This window comes from Molossus molossus, unplaced genomic scaffold (assembly GCF_014108415.1).
Source record: "Molossus molossus isolate mMolMol1 unplaced genomic scaffold, mMolMol1.p scaffold_m16_p_26, whole genome shotgun sequence".
NCBI classification, from domain to species: domain Eukaryota; kingdom Metazoa; phylum Chordata; class Mammalia; order Chiroptera; family Molossidae; genus Molossus; species Molossus molossus.
This window is the reverse complement of record NW_023425362.1, coordinates 998,700-1,018,938: the sequence shown is the minus strand read 5'-3', so window position 1 is coordinate 1,018,938 and position 20,239 is coordinate 998,700. Positions and strand designations below refer to the sequence as shown.

General features: G+C 62.0%; 1 long non-coding RNA gene across 1 annotated transcript; it reads right to left on the bottom strand.

Moving 5' to 3' along the window:
- Positions 1-18,393: 18,393 nt before the first annotated feature.
- On the bottom strand, positions 18,394-19,977 carry LOC118641191. Its single transcript, XR_004961562.1, has 3 exons — positions 19,473-19,977; positions 19,152-19,334; positions 18,394-18,537 (listed from the first exon to the last, which is right to left on the bottom strand). It is a non-coding gene; the product is annotated as an uncharacterized LOC118641191 (long non-coding RNA).
- Between the last annotated feature and the right edge of the window lie 262 nt (positions 19,978-20,239).

Genomic DNA, 20,239 nt, shown 5'->3' with positions numbered 1-20,239 from the left:
AAACACAGTGGGTGCTGCAAAACAAAAATGCTAGTGGTTTAGAAGTTCGAAGGAAAATACACTCTCCTGGATTCTAAAATGAAGAGACAGAGCCACCAGGACAGGAGCCATGGCTGCTCCAGGAGATGAGATGCCCCAAGAGAGCAGGGATGGAGTGAGGGGGCGGGCAGCTGCAGGCAGGGAGGCGGTTCGGTCAGACTGGTGGGTGGATGGATGGATGGATTAGTGGATGGATGGATGGATGGATGGATGACGGATGGATGGATTAGTGGATGGATGGATGGATGGATGGATGACGGATGGATGGATTAGTGGATGGATGGATGGATGGATGGATGGATGACGGATGGATGGATTAGTGGATGGATGGATGGATTAGTGGGTGGATGGATGGATGGATGAATGGATGGATGGATGAGTGGATTAGTGGATGGATGGATGGATGGATGGATGGATGGATGAATAGATAATGGATGGATGGATTAGTGGGTGGATGGATGGATGACGGATGGATTAGTGGATGGATGGATGGATGGATGAATAGATAATGGATGGATGGATTAGTGGGTGGATGGATGGATGACGGATGGATTAGTGGATGGATGGATGGATGGATGAATGGATGGATGGATGAGTGGATTAGTGGATGGATGGATGGATGGATTAGTGGATGGATGATGGATAGATAATGGATGGATGGATAGATGGATGGATGGATAATGGATGGATGGATTAGTGGGTGCATAGATCAATGGATGGATAGATAGATAATGGATGGATGGATTAGTGGGTGCATGGATGGATGGATGGATAGATAGATGATGGATAGATAATGGATGGATGGATGGATGGATGGATGAATGGATGGATGGATTAGTGGGTGCATAGATCAATGGATGGATAGATAGATAATGGATGGATGAATGGATGGATTAGTGGGTGGATAGATGAATGAATGGATAGGTAGATAATGGATGGATGGATGGATGGATGGATAATGGATGGACGGATAGATGGATAATGGATGGATGATGGATGGATGAATGGATAATGGATGGATGGATAATGGATGGATGATGGATGGATGAATGGATAATGGATGGATGGATGGATGGATGGATGGATGAATGGATGGATAGATTAGTGGGTGGATAGATGAATGAATGGATAGGTAGATAATGGATGGATGGATGGATAATGGATGGATGGATGGATGGATGGATAATGGATGGATGATGGATGGATGAATGGATAATGGATGGATGGATAATGGATGGATGATGGATGGATGGATGGATAATGGATGGATGGATGGATGGATGGATGGATGGATGGATGGATTAGTGGATGGATGATGGATAGATAATGTATGGATGGATGGATGGATGGATGGATGGATTGGTGGATGAATGATGAATGGATGATGGATGGATGGATGAGGAAAATGTGGTCCATGCATACTGTGAGACCTAAAAACCTGAACTGACAGAAACATTGAGTAGGTGGCTGCAGGGGGTCTCCGGTGAGCAATGGGTGAAAGGGGTCAGATGATGCAGAGATCCAGTTATGAGATGAGTAATTCTGGGGCCTCAGTGTTCAGCATGATGACCAGGGTTAGCAAACGGCATGATATACATGGGAGTTGCTAAATGTTCTCACCACACACAAAACTATGTGAGGTGTGGGAGCCGACTGTGATCATCGCTTCCAATACTACGGAAATCAAATCTCCACGTGTGTGTTAACATTACACAAGGTCACGTCAGTTATATCTCAACAAAGCTGGGGAAGAAAACACAACCCCAAACCCACCCCTGTCCTGCGGAGACTGGAGTGATCGGTGTTCCCGATGCCCAGCGGATAAAATTTAAATCCCAGAGCTGGCTGTTCAGGGCCCCCCACCCCCACCCCAGTCATCTGAGTCTTCACCTGCTTTCCATGTCCACGCCTTCCCCGAGCCCCTCCTTTACCAGGCCGCTGTCCCCACAAGTAGACGACAGGTTCCCTTTTCCAGGCCCCCTCCTTTCTGAAACGTTCCTCAAAATAAAAAATCTTTTACTACATGCAGGATATTAGTAAATTAAAGGGAAGACGCTGGTATTGCACACGTGTGACGTAAACATCAGCATCATGTCATCTTAGCGTGGTAAACCCAGCTCTCCCACTTTCTGTCTGACACCCCGTTTTCCCGCGTTGGCCCTCGCCCGCTGTGTTCTTCCTGCCGGCTGGTTCTCCCGACCGCGGCTGCTGCAGAGTGCGGCCCGTCGGCTGAAGTGGGCTGTGTCTTAGTCCAGCAGCCGTGGGCTCGTTTGCTCGTTGGTTCTCCGGTTCAGCCTCACGGACAGCCTCCCCGCACACCCCGCTCGGACAGCTGAGCTCAGCTCCTGAGGACCGGCTTTGCTTTCCTTTTAGCGCATCTTGTCCCCTCCGCACGTGGGTGTGGTTTGCAGACTCACCTGTCAGCCGCCCTCCTCTCGCTGCTATCCAGTGCTTCTGGGGTTCCGTCTGACCCGGTCCCTGGAGGCCCGGGGTCTGCGGAGCGGGTGCTCGTGGCTCAGGGGCCCTCGCCTGAGGGTACAGAAATGGCCCAGGTTTCTCCCCCACCACACAGCCCCTCTTGAAGGCCCACCACCCCAGCCAGGGGCAGCTGCCAATGCCTCACTTTCTGGATTTGGAGGGTGAGGCTGTCACTGGGGGTCCCACGTCTGCCGGGCAGCCGACAACCTGGGAGTTCCTGTCCTTGGCGGGACAAGACCACGCCCACTGAGTCTGGAGCCCCGGCCACGCCCACCGAGCCTGGAGGCCCTCCCTCCCCAGACCCGGGCAACGCCCACCGCGCCTGGAGGCCCTCCTTCCCCAGGCCCCCCCACGCTCCCCCCCTGAGGCTGGAGGCCCTCCCTCCCCAGGCCCAGGCCACGCCCACCGCGCCTGGAGGCCCTCCCCAGGCCCAGGCCACACCCCCCGAGTCTGGAGGCCCTCCTTCCCCAGGCCCCCCCACGCTCCCCCCCTGAGGCTGGAGGCCCTCCCTCCCCAGGCCCCGGCCACGCCCACCGAGCCTGGAGGCCCTCCCTCCCCAGGCCCAGGCCACGCCCACCAGGTCTGGAGGCCCTCCGTCCCTCCGCCCCCGGCCTCAGCGTGGGACAGGCTTTTGGAAACTGGGTCAAGCTGCTCCTTTTCGCACGTTTTAATGGCAACAAGGGTCTATAATGAAACAGTGGATTTTAAGGCGGCCTCCGGGGAGGTCGCGAGGTCAAGGGTGTCATTTCTTCCTCACTTGCGTTTGGAGCGAGGTCCAAGCGGGAGCCGTGCTGCGGCCGCACCTGAAGCTGAGGTCCTGCGGGGGCAGAGGAGGCTGGATGCTGCGGCCATGGGGAAGGTCAGGCCCGGGCAGGAGGACAGCGTGAGGTCAGGGGCTGGCCCCCCAGCTCCCAAAGCCTGTTGACACTGCACACGTTGCTAGTCCCCACAGCGGCGCCCCACCCCTGAGGGTCTTGGGCAGGCAGAGGGTGGACAAGGAGTGAGTGGCTGGAAGGCCCAGGGCGGGACCCAAACTCACAGCCAGAGGACCGGTCCACCAGAACCATGTCGGAGCCTCCCCCGGGAGTCCCCTCAGACAGGCCGCTGCCGCCCTCCAGGGCCCTGACCCCCATCTTGCCTCTTGGAGCTGAGATGCTTGGGAGCAAGATTTCAATTTATAATTTTGAAGCTTCCACTGGCTCCGTTGCTGTGTCCTGGCGCCTCCCAGGAGCCTGTGTGGATAAGGCCCCCACACTGGGTCGCTCGCCAGAGCCCACGCAGCTGCAGAGCCTCTTCACGGGGCAGGAGGAAACCCACAGGGAGACAGAAAAGCTGGAGAGGTGCCCTGGCCTCCCCCCTCCGCCGGATCACCAGAGCCCCTCCCGCCTGAACGACCAGCTCACGGGGGGCGGGGCTCCTGGGTGTGACTGGGAGACATGGGAGACATGGGAGACATGGGGCATCCCACCTGCAGCGGGTCCTGGGGGAGCCCCGTGTGCAACGAGGCCGAAGGCGATGAAGTTGGGGGCGAGGAGGACCCAGGAAGGGGGAGGAGAGTGGTCCTGCAAGTGGAAGGCTGGGTGGTGTCTCGGTGAGGAGTGCCCAGGCTAGGACTGGGGTGTGGGTGGGGGTGTTCAGGCCCAGTCAGGGGGCCTGGGAGGTTCCCAACCAGCCCAGGACACAGAGAGTCTGGAGGGACCCCTGGGACCCAGAGTCCTCATAGTTGGGTGAAAACCTACCTGGCCAACCACAGGTCTGTCCTTACCAAGACCACCCCGGGCCCTTGGCCACAAGGGTCACCTGGGCTCCCTGTGACCTGGAGAAGACGGTCAGCGTCACCCGGGCTCCCTCTGGCACGCGGGCCCCTTCTGCCAGCACCTTCCGGGTGTTAGATTAGCAGAATGGCCTAAACACAGTGACCAGCGATCCGCCCTCCCGAGCAGAATAACTCATCAAACGCCAAATGAGCCGCACCGAGAGTTTTGAAAAAGTGTAGAGACACAGTTGTAAGCGCAAAATATTACCATTTACACAACATAATTATTTTCTTGGAAACAACCGATGATTAGTAAGGCACATTGTGAATACGCTTTTGAGCCTCAAGTCCCATCTCTCCAGTCTAATTAACATGCCGGGAGAGACATTTAAAATATATATTTCATGAAACCCAAGTCATTTGTCGTAACCTACAGGAGGAAAAATAAAAAATGAAGAATGCCACAGCCATCTCCATAGTTTATTACTCGTGGGCTGTGTGCATGGGAATGAGGTCCTCTGGTCCTGTGGGCACAGGCCTTCTGGGGAGCTCACACCCGGCCCCTCGGTCGGGCGTCTGCTCCCTGTGCTCAGACCGGACCAGCAGACAGGCCAGCAGCCAAGTGCGGGGCAGCCCAGACCCCCTCCCTTGGTCGAACACAGGCCTTGGAACCCTGGGCTGACCGCCAGCCCCCGCCCCTCGGCCACACAGTTAGTTATACGTCCTAACACAGTCACACATGCTGACACGTGGTATGGGGCTGGCCACCCAGAGCCGAGGGCCGGCCACCATGCCCCTCACCGGTGAGGAAACCGAGGCAGAGGCGTGTCAAGGGTAAGACTGTCTGCTGGGCAGAGAAACCAGGAGTCCAGGAAGCACGCTGATGTGGAAAGACTGTGATTTGGGAACACACCTGGGATTTACTTGTTGGGGGCTGTTGTTTAATTGTCCCTGGGGAGAAACTTGACCTCGTGGTCCTGAACGGGGACGAAACTGAAATGCGACTCGTGGAGCCCCTGGTGCCTGTGGACCGGCTAGCCCCAGGGGGTACAGCCAGCGCCCCTCCTCCTCCGCGGGGTCTCGGGTGACCATGGCGCAGTCGCCTGCAGGGAAGGCAGGGTCTCGCAGTGCGAAGGGAGGGCGCTGACCCACCATCCACGCAGACAACCAGCGAACAAGGCCGGTGGGGTGGGTTTCCTTAGGATGTGAGCCCCGAGATCCTGCAGCCGCCGCGAGACCACGAGGGGCGCTGGGCCTGCGCAGAGCCGCGTGCACCAAGGCCTAGGCCTCGGGGACGCCCTGAGCCGCCCGCTCCCAGCCCCTGCTCTGCAAGGGGGCAGCCTGCTCACACCCTCAGCACCGCAGGCGTAGCTCCCTCGTCACGCCCACGGCAAATCCATCGAGACGTGGCAGGAGGGCGTGATGGCCCGGCGCGGAGAAACCTCTCCAAGGGCGGCCTCTGCCAGGAGCTGCTTTTCTCGTCTCGGTCGCAGCCACCGGCTAATCCGTGTGGCTCCTGAGCTCCGCAGGACACGCCACGTCTCCGGTGAATAGCGGGGTGACTGCAGCAAATGGGGAAAAAACTGAAGGAGAACCGAAGGGCCCAGAGAGGGGTGGGGCCCAGAGAGGGGCGGGGCCAGAGAGGGGCGGGCCCGAAGAGAGGTGGGGCCCAGAGAGGGGCGGGGCCGAGGGTGGGGCTCAGTGAGGGGCGGGGTCCAGAGAGGGGCGGGGCCAGGGCGGGGCGGATCCGGAGGGTGGGGCCCAGAGAGGGGCGGGACTCAGAGGGGCGGGGCCCAGTGAGAGGCGGGGCCTAGAGGGGCAGGTCCTCAGCCCGAGGAAAGCGGGGTCTTGGAGAGGGATGGGGCGTCTGAGAGCACTCCTGTTGGGTGGTCTCTCTCTTTATTCCTTCGGGTCACAACAGGCGCTGACCCACGCGGCCTCCGGCCACCCCCGGCCTGCGTCTGCAGCAACTCCACCAGCTCTGCACCGATACCCGGTGTGCGAGGGGCAGAACCCGACCCCTGGCGCTCCCGCCGTCCACCCCTGCAGGACTGAACCCAGGGCCTCCTGGGTCGTGACGGAGCAGAGCAGAGGAGACTTGCGGATGGAAGTCCCCTCTCACTAGTTACTGAGACACAGAATGTCGGGGGCCGTGCGGTTCCCGGGACTCCGCGACTCTCCGTCGCCTGCACCGCACTGGGGGAGCATGTCTGCAAAGTCCCCAGGGACAGTGGGACGGAATGCACCGGTCTCCGGGCCACGTCGCTGCACCCCGAGGTGTCCTGTGGCTCAGGGCTCGTCAGAAAAACCACTGACATGTGTGTGAGTGGCCGCAGCCACCGGCTAATCCGTGTGGCTCCAGGACCGTCGTTGGCCACAGGACCGTCCTTTGAGCCCTGTGTCTGAAAGTCCCGGGGTGACTCCGAACGTGTCCGCTGGATGCTGTCGTCACCCTGCGAGCAGACGTGAACACGCAGGGCGAGGACGGGAGAGGGAGCCCTGCCCCTCCCGGGGGTGGGGACTGTGGACATGGTTCTGTGTGTCGGCTGCGCTGGGCCACGGGCGCCAGACGTCGGTTAACCACGGCTCTGGACGTGTCTGCTTTCTGGATGCGATGAGCGATGAACCGGTGGCCTGCGCGCAGCCGATGGTCCTGCCCGTGTGACCCCCATCCTGTCCACTGGAGGCCCGGGCGGAGCAGGACGGAGATGTGGGGCCTGGCTCTCTCCGCCGCACCGGGAGGGGGGCCTGGTCTGCACGCCGACCTCCCTGGGACTCGGCGCCTCCCGCAGCTCTCGGGGTCTCCGGTGCACAAACAGCTCCGTCATCGCGGGAGGTGACTCCCCACCGCTGAGTGTCTGCCCCGCGGAGAACGCTGGCTGATTCGGCGCCTCACCGCTGAGGGTCCCCATCCAACTGGAAAACCCCACCGCTGCTGTGTTTGAAGCCCGGTAACCGGCCAGAGGGCCCTGTGGGTGGCTAATCTGCGGTGGCCCGGGGCGTCGGTGCCAACACAGCCCATACAGACCCTCGGGGATTTCCCCGGAAGGGCCGTGGCCTGGCCTCCAGTGGTCCCAGGCGGTCTTGTCGAGGCCTGTGCAATGTCAACACTCATTTCTTACAGACCTGGAGGCCCGGCTCCAGGTGTCGCCATGTCCCAGCTGTTTGTCTCTGGGTAAGAAATCCTCTCAGCCGCAGCCCCTGCTCGAACCCTGGACGGGCACCAGAGAGGAGCCCTTCAAACAGAAGAGCCTTCCGGGGGCTCACAGAAGGCATGTTCCAGACCTCGGGTCTGCAGCCTGTTCAGTCTCCCTCCCCGGGCAGGCCCTGCGGCAGCACAGTGTCCGACCACGAGCTGGTGCCCATCTGCCCAGGTGACGCGCTGGCCTCCTTCGTCCCAAAGCAAAGGAGGAAGCCGGCGTTGCTGGAGCCAAGGGGTCACCCTGCTCAGGGGCGGAAGGCAGAAGAGAGAGGCCCCTGCAGCCCCCCCCACCCCCCGGCAGAGAACTTGGAGTCAGAGACCCTTCAGGGAGAGCGAGAAATGGTGTGAGCTCACTCTTGGAGCGTGGGACACCCCCTTCTCGAACTGCGGCCCCCAGGGGGCTTTATGAATAAAACCCAAGGAGCCTTTGCCTCCACCCCTGCCTGCAAGACAAGCGGGTCCTTAGGGCTCGGGGCCCAGACCTTCCCCCCCTGCCCCCTCCAAGCCCCCTGCCCCCTCCAAGCCCCCCTGCCCCCTCCAAGCCCCCCTCAAGCCCCCCTGCCCCCTCCAAGCCCCCCTGCCCCCTCCAACCCCCCTGCCCCCTCCAAGCCCCCCTGTCCCCTCCAAGCCCCCTCAAGCCCCCCTGCCCCCTCCAAGCCCGTCCGGCCTTCTCACCGCAGCCCCAGCCTCGTGTTGCCCTGAAGGCTCCTCTCACAGGACAGAGATGACATGGTATTTGTTATAGTCGGTCACCACATGATCCTGGTCACCTCAGGAGCCTCACGTAGGATTTCGGGATCACTAGGCCCATAGGGTCCGTGATTCTCTGTCCCTGTTGGCGGCTACCCATGGACATCGGGAGTGAGCCCACCCCGGCCCCGCCCAGCAGCCCTGAGACGGTGCTGAGAGGCTGCCTCCCCCACTGTCACGTGGCAGCCGATCGCTTGTTTGTTTCTTTCTCATCCTCACCCGAGGACACCTTTCCATTCTTTGTTCAGATAGAGGGGGAGGGAGAGAGAGAGAGAGAGAGAAACATCGATGTGAAAGGGACATATCGAGTGGCTGCCACCCACATGACCCAACCAGGGCCAGGGACAAACTGCAACCGAGGTACACGCCCTTAGCGGGAACCGAACCCGGGTCTCTCCGGACCACAGGCCGACGCTCTAACCGCTGAGCCAAACCGGCCAGCGCTGGGCAGCCATTTAAAAGAGCATCAGCAGCCCTGGCTGGTTTGACTCAGCGGTTAGAGCATCAGCCTGCGGTCCGGAGAGACCCGGGTTCGGTTCCCGCTAAGGACGTGTACCTCGGTTGCAGTTTGTCCCCGGCCCTGGTTGGGTCGTGTGGGTGGCGACCAGTTGATGTGTCCCTTTCACGTCGATGTTTCTCTCTCCCCGCCCCTCCCTCCCATGCTATCTCGAGATAAATGCAAAAAAAATGTCCTCAAGTGAGGATAAAAAAAAATTGTTTTTTAAATAAAAAATTAAAAGCTCCATCCCGTGCCCCAAAAGGTTTCAGGTTTGATCCCTGGTCAGGGCGTGTGCAGGAGGCTACCGATCCATGTTTCTCTCCCTCTCTCCCCTCCCTCCCTGGCTCTCTCTCTAAAAATTAATAGTAAAAACATATCCTCAGGCGAGGGTTAAAAATAAATTTAAAAAAGTGTCAGCGGCTGGTCCACGCAGGTGTGGGGACACTTGTCCCCAGGGCTGGTGGGAGGAGAAATGCTCAGTCACCTTGGGAAGGAGCCTGGGGACCTTGAACACCTCATCGGCACTCCCAGCGTGGGGCCACAAGGATCTGCGCCCTCCTCTGGGGCAGGGTGACCATGTACATTCCTTGAAGGATGCTCAGGGGGCCCTGGGTGGGCTTGGAGCAGAGGAGCAGGTGCCCAGCTCGGTGGGGGTGGGGGTCCCGTCGGGCATCGGGAACAGGGCACGGGCATGGTGGGCAGAGCCTGGGTCCTTCCACTCACATGCTCACCTGGCGACGAGGGGGGTGAGGACTGGGACCGAGCTGCTGTCCCTGACCAAGCGCGGAGATCGGAGCCCAGAGCACCCCTGTGCCTCGTCGCTGGGTTCTGCAGCTCCTCCTCGGACGCCCCGCGTCCCTGCAGGACAAGAACAGCCCTTTCCTCCCGCACGGCATCGCAGGAGCGATTCCAAGCAGCTCCGGGTGTGGGGCCCCAAGCCAAGCACCCTCCACACAGGCTTGGTACCCACGTCTTGGCAAGAGGAGCTGGCACGGGTGGGGGAGGAGGCCCCGGGTGCCAGGTGTACCTGACCTGGCCTCCCAACACCCCCGCCCCGTGCCAGACTGTGGAAACGGGGGGGGCTGTGCTCTGCTGTGAGCCCGTCCAGTGTGAGCAGAGCCAGGCCCCCAGGGGCGGTGACTCGGACCCGGCACAGAGGCAGGAGTCTCAGCACCTTCTGTCCCCCCACCTGTGTTTTTGTTGTTTAATCGTGGGCTCCTGCCCTCTCTCCGTAGGGAGCCTTTGGGGCACACGTGGGAGCAACAGGGGAGCGGAGTCTGTGCACACGGGCTCGGCTCCGAAATGCTCTTTAACTCGGCCCGAGCAGCTTGTCCTGGAACGTGCGTGTCCTCGCCAACCGGTCCTGGGCGGTCCCGGGTCGTGGTGTGCCTGGGGTCCTCGGGAACCTGTGTGCCAGCATCCAGCAAGTCTTCCAGGGTGCCAGGGTACCCGTGTGCCCGGCGCAGACCCAGGGGCAGACAGCTGTGTGCGCCCAGCAGGGAGGTGCCCACTCTGGAGGCCAGGTCCTCGGCACCCGCAGCGGCAGGGCGGTGCGTCCCCAAGCTGTCCACAGGCAGCGGGCTGGGGCCACCGCAGGGCATCCGCTACCCAACCCCAGGGCCCCTCAAACAGCCAGGTCTCAAGGAACCCTGCTGGGGTGACCAGGCCTGCCCCAGACCGAGGGGCACCCAGGACCTGGGTCTTGGAGAGCGACAAGCCAGGCAGCACCTGACAAGGGGGACCCACCCGAGGTTCTCGGAATCCTCACCAATGATTCCCTCGTCCTCAAACTGCTCGCTCAGGACCCTGCAGCCTTCATGCAGCCGACGGCACGGCCCCGGGTTCTCAGCTCAGGCCCAAGCGTCTGGGCTCCGCTCGACCTGTTCCCAGCATCTGCTCCTTCCCGCCCCCTGCAATTTGCATTTATGCAGAAGAAATGCGCAGAGGGAGCTTTTCTCCTGGATTCGTGACAAAGGAGGGTAGTGACTCTGAGCAGAGAGCGGGGCGGGGACCGGATGCGTGGATGGGCAACTTTCACGTCGTTTAGATGCTTCTTCCTGGCTGTTTCACCCCGAGCACCCGTTAGCGCTTTGGGGGCAGGTGTATCCGGGCATTCGAGTTGGGACACGCTCTCTTCTTGTTAACGCTTCCCGGGTTCGGATGAACTGAGCAGACGCATTTCCTGCAAGGGGGCCTCTCGGGGGAGCTGGAGACTGGAGCTTGGGGACCCGGCCGTCAGCCCTGACCTGCTGCCTACGGGACAGGACGGGTGTGCCCTGGTCCTCAGCTGTCAGCTCTCCCGCCACAACTCAGGCAGGTCCAGGGGTGACGCCCAGGCTGAGCCCGGCGCCCTGCAGACGGAGCGCGTGAGTTGTGCACACTGCCAGCCACCCAGAGGTGCCAGCTCGGGGGACAGGCACCGGGTCCGGGGGCACCCGAGCACAGCGGAACATGCTCCAGCCACCAGGGCCCGGACCTGAGGAGCCTGAGCTGCCCCCGCCCTGCACAGCCCCCCAAACCCCCGTGGAGCCCTGCCCGCCTTGCTGTGTGCCGTCCCCCACCTTCGCCGACCCTCGGCCGCACCCACACCGGCCCCTCCCTCCGCCCAGTGACCACAACAGCCAGCTCAGCTCCCGGCCCCCGCTCACCTCCGTGGGGGACGCCGGCCTTGCAGGGAGAGGATGTGTGTTCCTATCACAGGCGCCCCCTCCCCTTGCCCTGACGCGGTCCACGTCCTCCTTGACCGGTCACACTGCCCAGAGCTGTGCGCGCCCGAGGGCTGAAGCCACGCTGTCCCAGGAGGCCCATGTCAGCGCCATCAGGACGCCGGCGACGGTGGCCGGTGGCAGGAACGCACGAGGGTGCTTTAGAACTGGACGTTACTGAATTCTACCTCCGAGTTTCCCCACCGCCGGGCTCACAGGTGCCAAAGGCGCCCCGGTCCCGCACCGAGGTGAGGGCTCCTCTGGACCCGGGCCACTTCGTGAAGGAGGGACCTCGTGCACCCGAGCCCCCACTGTTCACTCGGCGGGCTGACCCTCGCGGGGCCCCCCAGGGGGAAATGTCCCCCAAAGCCTGTGGCAGGCTGGCCCCTGACGTGCAGAGCATGAGGCCAGTGCGAGGTCTCGGGACCACGAGCTGGCCAGGCCCCGCCGACTGCCCGCTGTGGTCAGAGAGGGGCCCTGACTCAGATGAGTCGTCGGCTTCCCCTGGAGGATCCGGCGAGTGCGCTGGGCCCCCGCCAGGCCCTCGGACCACAGCGACATGCCCACGGGGCCTCCCGTCCAGGGCTCACGGGGCCACGGCATCTGCCCACGGCTCTCTGGCTCCCCACCCTCCTCCTTCGAAAGGCACCTCGCAGCCTCCCACGCAGCCTGTGTGGCCGTCCGTGGGCTTTGTGTCCACTGGGAAACAACAGAAGAGTCAACAAGATTCCTCCATAGTCGTGGTATCGTTGATTTAAAACCAAAAGACCAAAGTAAGAGAACACACAGGCACATCAGGTCAAATCGCCTTCCTTGTGACGAAAAGAGCTTTTTTTATTCTCACCCAAGGACATTTTTGCATTTATCTTCAGATAGAGCAGGAAGGAGAGAGGAAGAGAGAGAGAGACACATCGAGTGGTTGCCACCCACATGGCCCCGGTTCGGCCGGAGACAAACTGCAACCGAGGTACACGCCCTCAGCGGGAACCGAACCCGGACTCTCTGGTCCGTGGGCCGACGCTCTAACCGCTGAGCCACACCGGCCAGGGTGAAAAAGCTTTGAATTAGGAACCAACTCTTCTGTTTCCAGGACAAGGGCAGACCTGGGACACCTCTCCTGTGTTCTCTACAGAGCAATCTTGAAAAGACATAACTGTGGGAGGAAATACATCCACAGAATTAACAGGAATTATTTGTCTCTGTACAGCCAAGTTATGATGATTTAGTTTTAATTTTATGCTTTGTGTATTTCAATATTTTCAAACCAACTTTAATGAGCTTTTTTTTTTTTTTTTAGTTTTATAATAAAGACATGTTTTAAAATAAGGATAAGTCAAAGTTGAAGGCTGTTCATAAAAAATACCCTGTGCCCAGTTAAGGCGGCTAACTCTGTCCCCTGCCCCTTTCTCCACGAAAGCAGGACTGTCTCCCACTGGGCCTCCTGGGGGGTCCCTCCCCCAACCCCAAAGGGGCTGCTGGGACTGCGGCAGACACCCCAGCCCAGAGCCCGAGGGAGGGACCCACGGGCCCCCCCAGACTCAGTAGCACAGGGCGCTGTGGACTGGGCACTGGTGTCCTCCAAACCCACGCTGAGACCGCGGTGGCTTCAGGCTCGGGTTGCTTAGGTCACAGGAGGGGCCCTGACCCAAGAGACCCCGGGGCACCGCTCTGCAGGACCAGGACTCGCACACCCAGCCTCCTGACCGGGAAGAAACATGCTTTTGTTTACAAGCCGCCGGTGGACGCTGTTGGTTTGGTTTTGCTTTTGGTTTGATTTTTTTAAATCCTCACCTGAGGATGCTTTGTTTCCATTCATTTATCTTCAGAGAGAGGGGGAGAGAGAGAGAGATCAACTGGTTGCCTCCCACACGACCGCAACCAGGCCTGGGGACGAACCGCAACCAAGGTACGTGCCCTTGATGGGAATCGAACCCGCGACTCTCTGGTCTGCGGGCGACGCTCTAACCGCTGAGCCACACCGGCCAGGGCTGGGTGGTTTTGCTGTAGGGATCCCAGTGGACCCCGTCTTCCCACCTCGCTCAGGGGGGTCACTCCCCCACGCCCCCTGCTCCGCAGCTCTGCCGTCAGCCTTGGAGGGAGGCGCGTCCAGGGGGACCTTCCTCCATCACACCTGGACGCCTCCTTGGTCATGTCGTCACCACCCACGACCATGTCAGCGCTGAGCAGCCTCCTGAGCTGTCTCGGGGGCCCGGCTCCTACAGCTGGTCGGCGCGTGAGGGCAGGCCGTGGGGGAGACGGGAGGGAGACGGCAGCTGACCCCCGCCAGAGTCACGGACACGCAGCAGTGAGGGGGCCTGTGTCCTCAGGAGGCTGTTCCCAGGGCGCAGAGGGCCGGCCCGCAAGAGTGTCCGCTCTGGGGCCCCAGTCCTGCCGCCCACAGACTGACCGGAGGGCCCAGGCGCACCCAGGAGGGAGCTGCCCACAAAGGGACGTGTCAGGCGGGCTGGGATGACCCCCAAGTGACTCAGCTTCTTTCCTCCCACCGGCTGGCACCCCTCACGGAGCGGCCGGGCTCCGAGGGACATCTGCTCGCCCTGCCGCGCGCCCCCTGGTGGACGGCGCGCTTTGCCCCGCCCCGGCCTGGCCAGCAGCTGCGCTCGGGCCGTCGGAAGCGGTGAGAATCCCTCGGGCTCTTCGTCCCCCACACGTCGTGTCCACGCGTGGCCCTGCGTGGCTCACGGACGTTCTGCAGTAACGTCTCGGCTCGGGGACGAGACCGCAGCCGCGGAGACGCCGGATTTGAATGTAAGGCTGCTTCCTCATAAACATTTAAGGGGAAATTAAAGTTTAAGTACTGAATTCCCTCACCAGTTAAGGTTCAAAAACAGTAGAGGTCGGAGGAACGGCAGCGGCTGCCTCGGCCGACAGCGGCCCCTTCGCGGCTCTGCTCTGGCCACGGTCAAGATGCCCAGGGACAGCGGGCTTTCCTTCGGACCCGAGCGGTCACACTGCGCCTCGTGTGCGGTCACCTGGGTGAAGGCCCAGCCACGCTCACACCAAGGTGCAGGCCTGCACCGCTCGAACCCAGGCACACCGTCGGCCCCTGAGGTGGTGACAGGGTTCTGGGTCAGAGTGCAGATGGGGGATGGGGGAAGTGGGGGTGGCTTTTTGGGGGCAGGTGTGACCTCGTCCTCCCAGCCAGCGTTGAGCCAGCAGTCAGGACGTCCTGCTGGGAGGACCAGGTGGGGGGACAGACAGGCCTGTGGTCTCCTTGCTCTCCGCCCGCAGACCCGGGGGAGGAGGAGGGGAGGGGCAGCCCCCCGTGACGTGCTTAGGCCCAGATGCGCAGGGTCCACGGAAGAGGCAGAACACGCGATGGAAGATGTCCTGGGCTGCCCTTCAGCAAACCCTCACACCCCCAACCAGGACAGCGGGGTCCTGTCAGGGGTCCAGCTGCAGATTTGGATCGGCAAACAGTGTCTCACCTGCCTCAGACCCGGACGCTCGCAGACCGCTCGGCGCACAGGGCGGCCCGTCACCGGGCGACTCGGGAGCAGAGAGTGGCTCCCGGCGGCCGCTCACCCAGGGGCCGGGGCGGCCGCTCACGCTGCACCCAGAGCAGAACCGGCCTCCTGGAGAGACCGCGGGTCAGGAGCCTCCCCCGGTGGCCGTGAATTCCGGAGGGGGGCCCCGTTCCCAAGCCCTGTTCATTACGCAAACAACGTGGATGACGAGACCACTTGTTGAGCTATTTAAAGTGCCTTCTGCTGTAAAAGAACAAGTCGTCACAGTGTAAAAATCACACGTTCCTAACGTCCACCGATCCTTCCATCACATTTTCAGAAAAATGGAGAGACATGATTTATTAATAGGCTCCTCTCATCCCCCTCATAAATTAGTCATCGCGTCTCCGCTCCAGGCTGACAGACAGAAAAGGGGGTGAAGCCGCTGAGAACGGACCCCCTCCCGTCCCGAGGAAAAGCAGAGCCGGCGACGGGACGGCGCAGGCCACTCGGGCTGCCCCGGAAGTCACGGCCGTGAGCCCGAGGCCGCCGGGCGGACAGCGTCCCGTGGGCAGCGTCTGGTCTGCGGGAAAATGTCCTGGGACGCAGCCCAGGGGCCCAGCCGCAAATATCCGGGGGAGGAGCCGGCGGGAGGGGCTTCTCTGCAGGGAGGAGCACCGGCTGGGCCCCAGATTCCGGGGGGTGCTCTGGGCACGGAGGCCAGACAGCAGGAGGGGAAGGGGCCACCATGACATTCGCGGAGGGCTGTTCTGTACGGGTCCTGCCTCGAGGAAGCCAGTGCAGCAGGGCCTGACCTGTGAGGGCCCCTCGCAGCCCAGCTGACCCGGGGAGGAAGCACCAACCTTCTGAGCCCCCCTGGCCATCCTGCCCCATCTTCCCCACTGGCCTGGGGCAGGCCTGAGACACAGGGGTGGGCCCCAGGTCAGAGCAGGCCTCCTCCTGGCCCGGTCACCGCGTGGGCCCCGCCGGCCTGTCACCGCCCCAGACACAGGGCTCAGGGCCTCCAGCAGCAGGTGTGGGGAGACGGCCCTCCTCGTCGGCAGCTCCTGCAGGCCGTCCAGGCCGGCAGCCCCTCAGGACCGGCCCAGGAGAACCTCCGTGCGGAAGCCAAGGGTTCTGAGGAGCAGAGGGCCGTCCGGTGGGAAACAGCAAAACCCAGCGTCCCCCAAGGAACGGGTCACAGGTTGTATCCGAAAGCACCACAGCGTGGTTCCCATGTTTGCTTGATTTAAGTTAGGCTCCCGAATCCCTAAATCAACAGCGGATTCTGCAAATTGCTGCGTAAGAGGAAGCGGTGGTGGAAGGGCCTGCTGTGCGGAACCACGGTGGCGCAGCGCCCTCTGCAGGGCTCGGCGGCCTGCGCGGGACAGGCCGGCCGGTCTGCAGCAGACGCCCTCACAAGGCAACGGGAGCTGCTTGCTGAAACCAAAGAGCTCCCGGGCCCAGCAGGACTTGGGGGTGGCCAATGAAAGGCAGGGAACGGGGGGCCGGCGGGGGGACGGTTTGGAGGAAAAGATCTTTATCTGAACCGGTGCTTCCCAGTTCAGCAGAGTCTGCAGACATGGTGCTGGATGAGCCTCCAACCAGGGACGAGCCCTCCAGGGCCCCAGGCCCCACGGTGCGGCTGCCCCCAGTCACAGGAAGAACCTGGGGGTGCAGCTCCGAGTCCCAAACCCAGGACGTGCACACTTGCAGGTGACCCCGCCAAGGCAGAAGCTGGGACAGGACACTCTGCATGTCGGGGCGGGGGGCTTCTCTCTGTCCCCCACCTCCCAGGCCTCTCTGCTCTCTGTTCCTGTCTGCTCCCCCCTCCAGACGTCCTGGAGGCCTCTAACAATGCGGGGTGCTGAGCTGGGGCTCTGGGGAGACAGCCGGGGAGGACCCTTAGGGAGATGGGGCTTTCTCCTCAGAATCTGTGATGTGGTCTGGACACTGGGCCTGAGAAGCCGCAGACAGGATGTCTTCAGATTTGAGAAAAGGAACAGATGACGGATGACTGGAGTCTCTTTTTTCCTATTAATTTTTCAGAATTTGATGGCAACTCTTGTTTGCGCCTTTGTTTTGGTAAATGACTCTGTTTCCTGGTGTAAAATCACTTCAGATGTGAGGATAACAGCTACATAAACAGAGTGCCCCAGGGCCCGCGAGCTCCAGGCAGGTGCTGGGCAGAGGGGATTCGAGCATTTCTTCACCCACCCTCTCATCCCCCATCCCCCATCCATCCGTCCACACATCCCCTCATCCATCCATCCATCCATCCATCCCCTCATCCCCCATCCCCCATCCCCCATCCATCCATCCACCCACCACCATCCATCCATCCATCCACCCATCCATCCATCCATCCCCTCATCCCCCCATCCATCCATCCCCCCATCCATCCCCTCATCCATCCCTTCATCCCCATCCCCCATCCATCCATCCATCCCCTCATCCCCTTATCCCCTATCCCCCATCCATCCCCTCATCCCCCATCCCCCATCCATCCATTTATTTCCTCATCCCCCATCCCCTTATCTATCCATCCCCATCCATTCATCCATCCATCCCCTCCTCCCCCATCATCCATCCATCCATCCATCCATCCCCTCATCCCCCATCCCCCATCCATCTCCTCATCCCCCCATCCATCCATTTATACACTTATCCCCCATCTATCCATCCATCCATCCATCCCCTCATCCCCCATCCATCCATCCCCTCATCCCCCCTCTATCTATTTATACCCTCATCCCCCCATCCATCCATCCATCCATCCCCTCATCTCCTCATCCCCCACCCATCCATTCACCCCCCCCCCACATTCCCACCCCTGTACCTGTCTGCACTGACCCCAGACAACAGAAGTGCTGAGGACTCGCATGGGAAGTGTCCTGGCCTGTGGAGAGACACGGGACTGGAGGCCGCCCTGCGCTGATGGTCTTGCTGGGCTGTGGCTGGAGGCTCAGGGCCGCGCGTCAGACAGACCCGAATTCAGACGCTCACTGGGCTGATCGAGGAGTGCCCTCCGCGGGTAAGCCTACCTCCCTGCCCCCAGGTCCTCGTCTCTACGTGGGGACAATAAATCAACTCCAGGCACCATCACGAGGGTCCAGGGGACAGAGCAGGCTGGGCACATCCAGCCACACCCAGCCGGCTCCTTTGCTGGCCCCTCATCTCTGCTGCCCCCTCCTGGTCGCCCTCCCTGGGCTGCAGAGCAAACAGGAGCGAGGCCGAGTGAGGAGAGAACATGGGGTCTCCGCTGGAGACACCTCTGCCCTCCACGCCCAAGCGGGCATCTCTAGGTCCCCGATGGAGGGAGCACAGAGCAAGAACGACCCTCACAGCAGCAGGAGGGGGCCTGGGGGAAAGGGGGGCTGCCAGGCTGTGTCATGACCACTGTCCCCCAGAGTCCTCACGACAGCAGAAGTACGTCTTGTCACCATCCCCCTTCACACGTGATGACCGTGAACAGGCACCCCTGGGTCTCACTGGGCCTGAGCGGGTACGAGGGGGGCCTGGGAGGATAGGGCCCCCACCCAGAAACGCACCTTCTGTTTCAGAAAATAGGGAGCTTTCTGGTTGTTTGAATCACCTGGTGTCCATCAGGGAAGCCGCCAAGTTTCATGGGGAAGGACGCAGAGCTGGGACAGCGAGGGGCCAGCCTCTGTCAGCGGCCACCACCCCGCCCTGAAACAAAACAGCCCTGGGCCCCCACCCCACTCCCCGGGCCCCCCACCCCACTCCCCGAGCCCCCCACTCCCTGGGCCCCCCCACCCCACTCCACTCCCCAAGCCCCCCACTCCTCAGGCCCCCCACCCCACTCCCTGGGCCCCCCACTCCCTGGGCCCCCCCACTCCACTCCCCGAGCCCCCCACTCCTCAGGCCCCCCACCCTACTCCCCAGACCCCCACCCCACTCCCCGGGCCCCCCACCCCACTCCCCGAGCCCCCCACTCCCTGGTCCCCCCCACTCCACTCCCCGAGCCCCCCATTCCTCAGGCCCCCCACCCCACTCCCTGGGCCCCCCACCCCACTCCCCAAGCCCCCCACTCCTCAGGCCCCCCACCCCACTCCCCGGGCCCCCCACTCCCTGGGCCCCCCCACTCCCCACCCCTCCACCTTACTCCCCGGGCCCCCCCACCTGCCTGGCACTCTCCTGCCTGGACTCTGAGCAGGGCCCCCTGGAGGGCTGGGTGGCCCTGCCCTGCACCGTCCTCCCTCACAAGCCCCTCCTGCCTCCCAGCTTCCATACTTACTGGCTCCCCACTTTTAAATGTTCCCCCCAATCTTCTCCAGCGTCCACTTTTTATTCGTCAGGGCCCCGGGGTTTCTGTCCTTCACTCTTGGCCGAGCAGGCCGGGGGGGGGGCCCTCCATGCCCTGTCCTGGGGCCGGGAAGACCTGTCCAGTCTCCAGGCTGCACGGGTGAGGCGGCTGGACCTGGGGACACAGGGAGGCCGGGCAGGCTGCGTCTGGACAGGGGAGCGTGTCCTCCGCAGGCCCGGACAGACCTGCGCTCCACAGGTGCGCCGGCCGAGGGGCCGCTTCCCTGGACCAGAAAGACCCCTCTGTCCTCACCACTGCAGCCTCCCTGGGCGTCCGTCCTGCCGTCTGGAGCCCCGTCAGCATCTGGGGCGCACTCCAGGGTCCAGCCCACGATCTGCCGTAGGGCTTCTGCACCTGCACCCCTGGGGTCCCTTAGGGAACCATCACCCCCACCGGGTGTTTCCTCATCTGCGGCAGGACTCAAGGGGTCCGCGTCCTGCGGGCCCAGTTGTGTGGGGGCTCTGCCTGAGACGAACCGCGTGCAGGGGAGAGAGGAGGGTGAGCAGTGGCCGGCCGGTGTCCCTGAGCCACCCTCGTCCAGGCGGGAGCCCGGCGGCCACCCCTCCCGTTCCAGTTCCCACAGACTCAGGACTCGGACCATTTCCCTCCTGTCCTCCCCTGGATACCCTGCCCACCTGGGACTCCCCGCCGGAGCCCCCAAGGGAGCCGCCCTGACCCCACCCTCAGCCTCGCCCTGTGGGCAGGGGATTCCCCCGGACACCGTGAAACAGGGAAAATAAACACGCAGAGGTTAAGGCAGGTGACACCGGTCCTGAGGAGCAAATTCCCTTTCATTACTCCAACCGGCTCCATGTATTACCTACGAGGATTATCTGACTCTCTCGTGGTTGGAACTTCGTTCACTTCCCTGTTTATTAGGAAACTCAATTCCCAACCAGAGCGGCCCCAAGCTCATACTTTCTCTTCGCAATGCATTCGGAGCCCAGAAGTGGGGGCGCCCAGACCCCCCAGAGCCCTGCCCTGGTGCCAGGAGCCTCGGCTGGGCCAGGGGTGCTCCT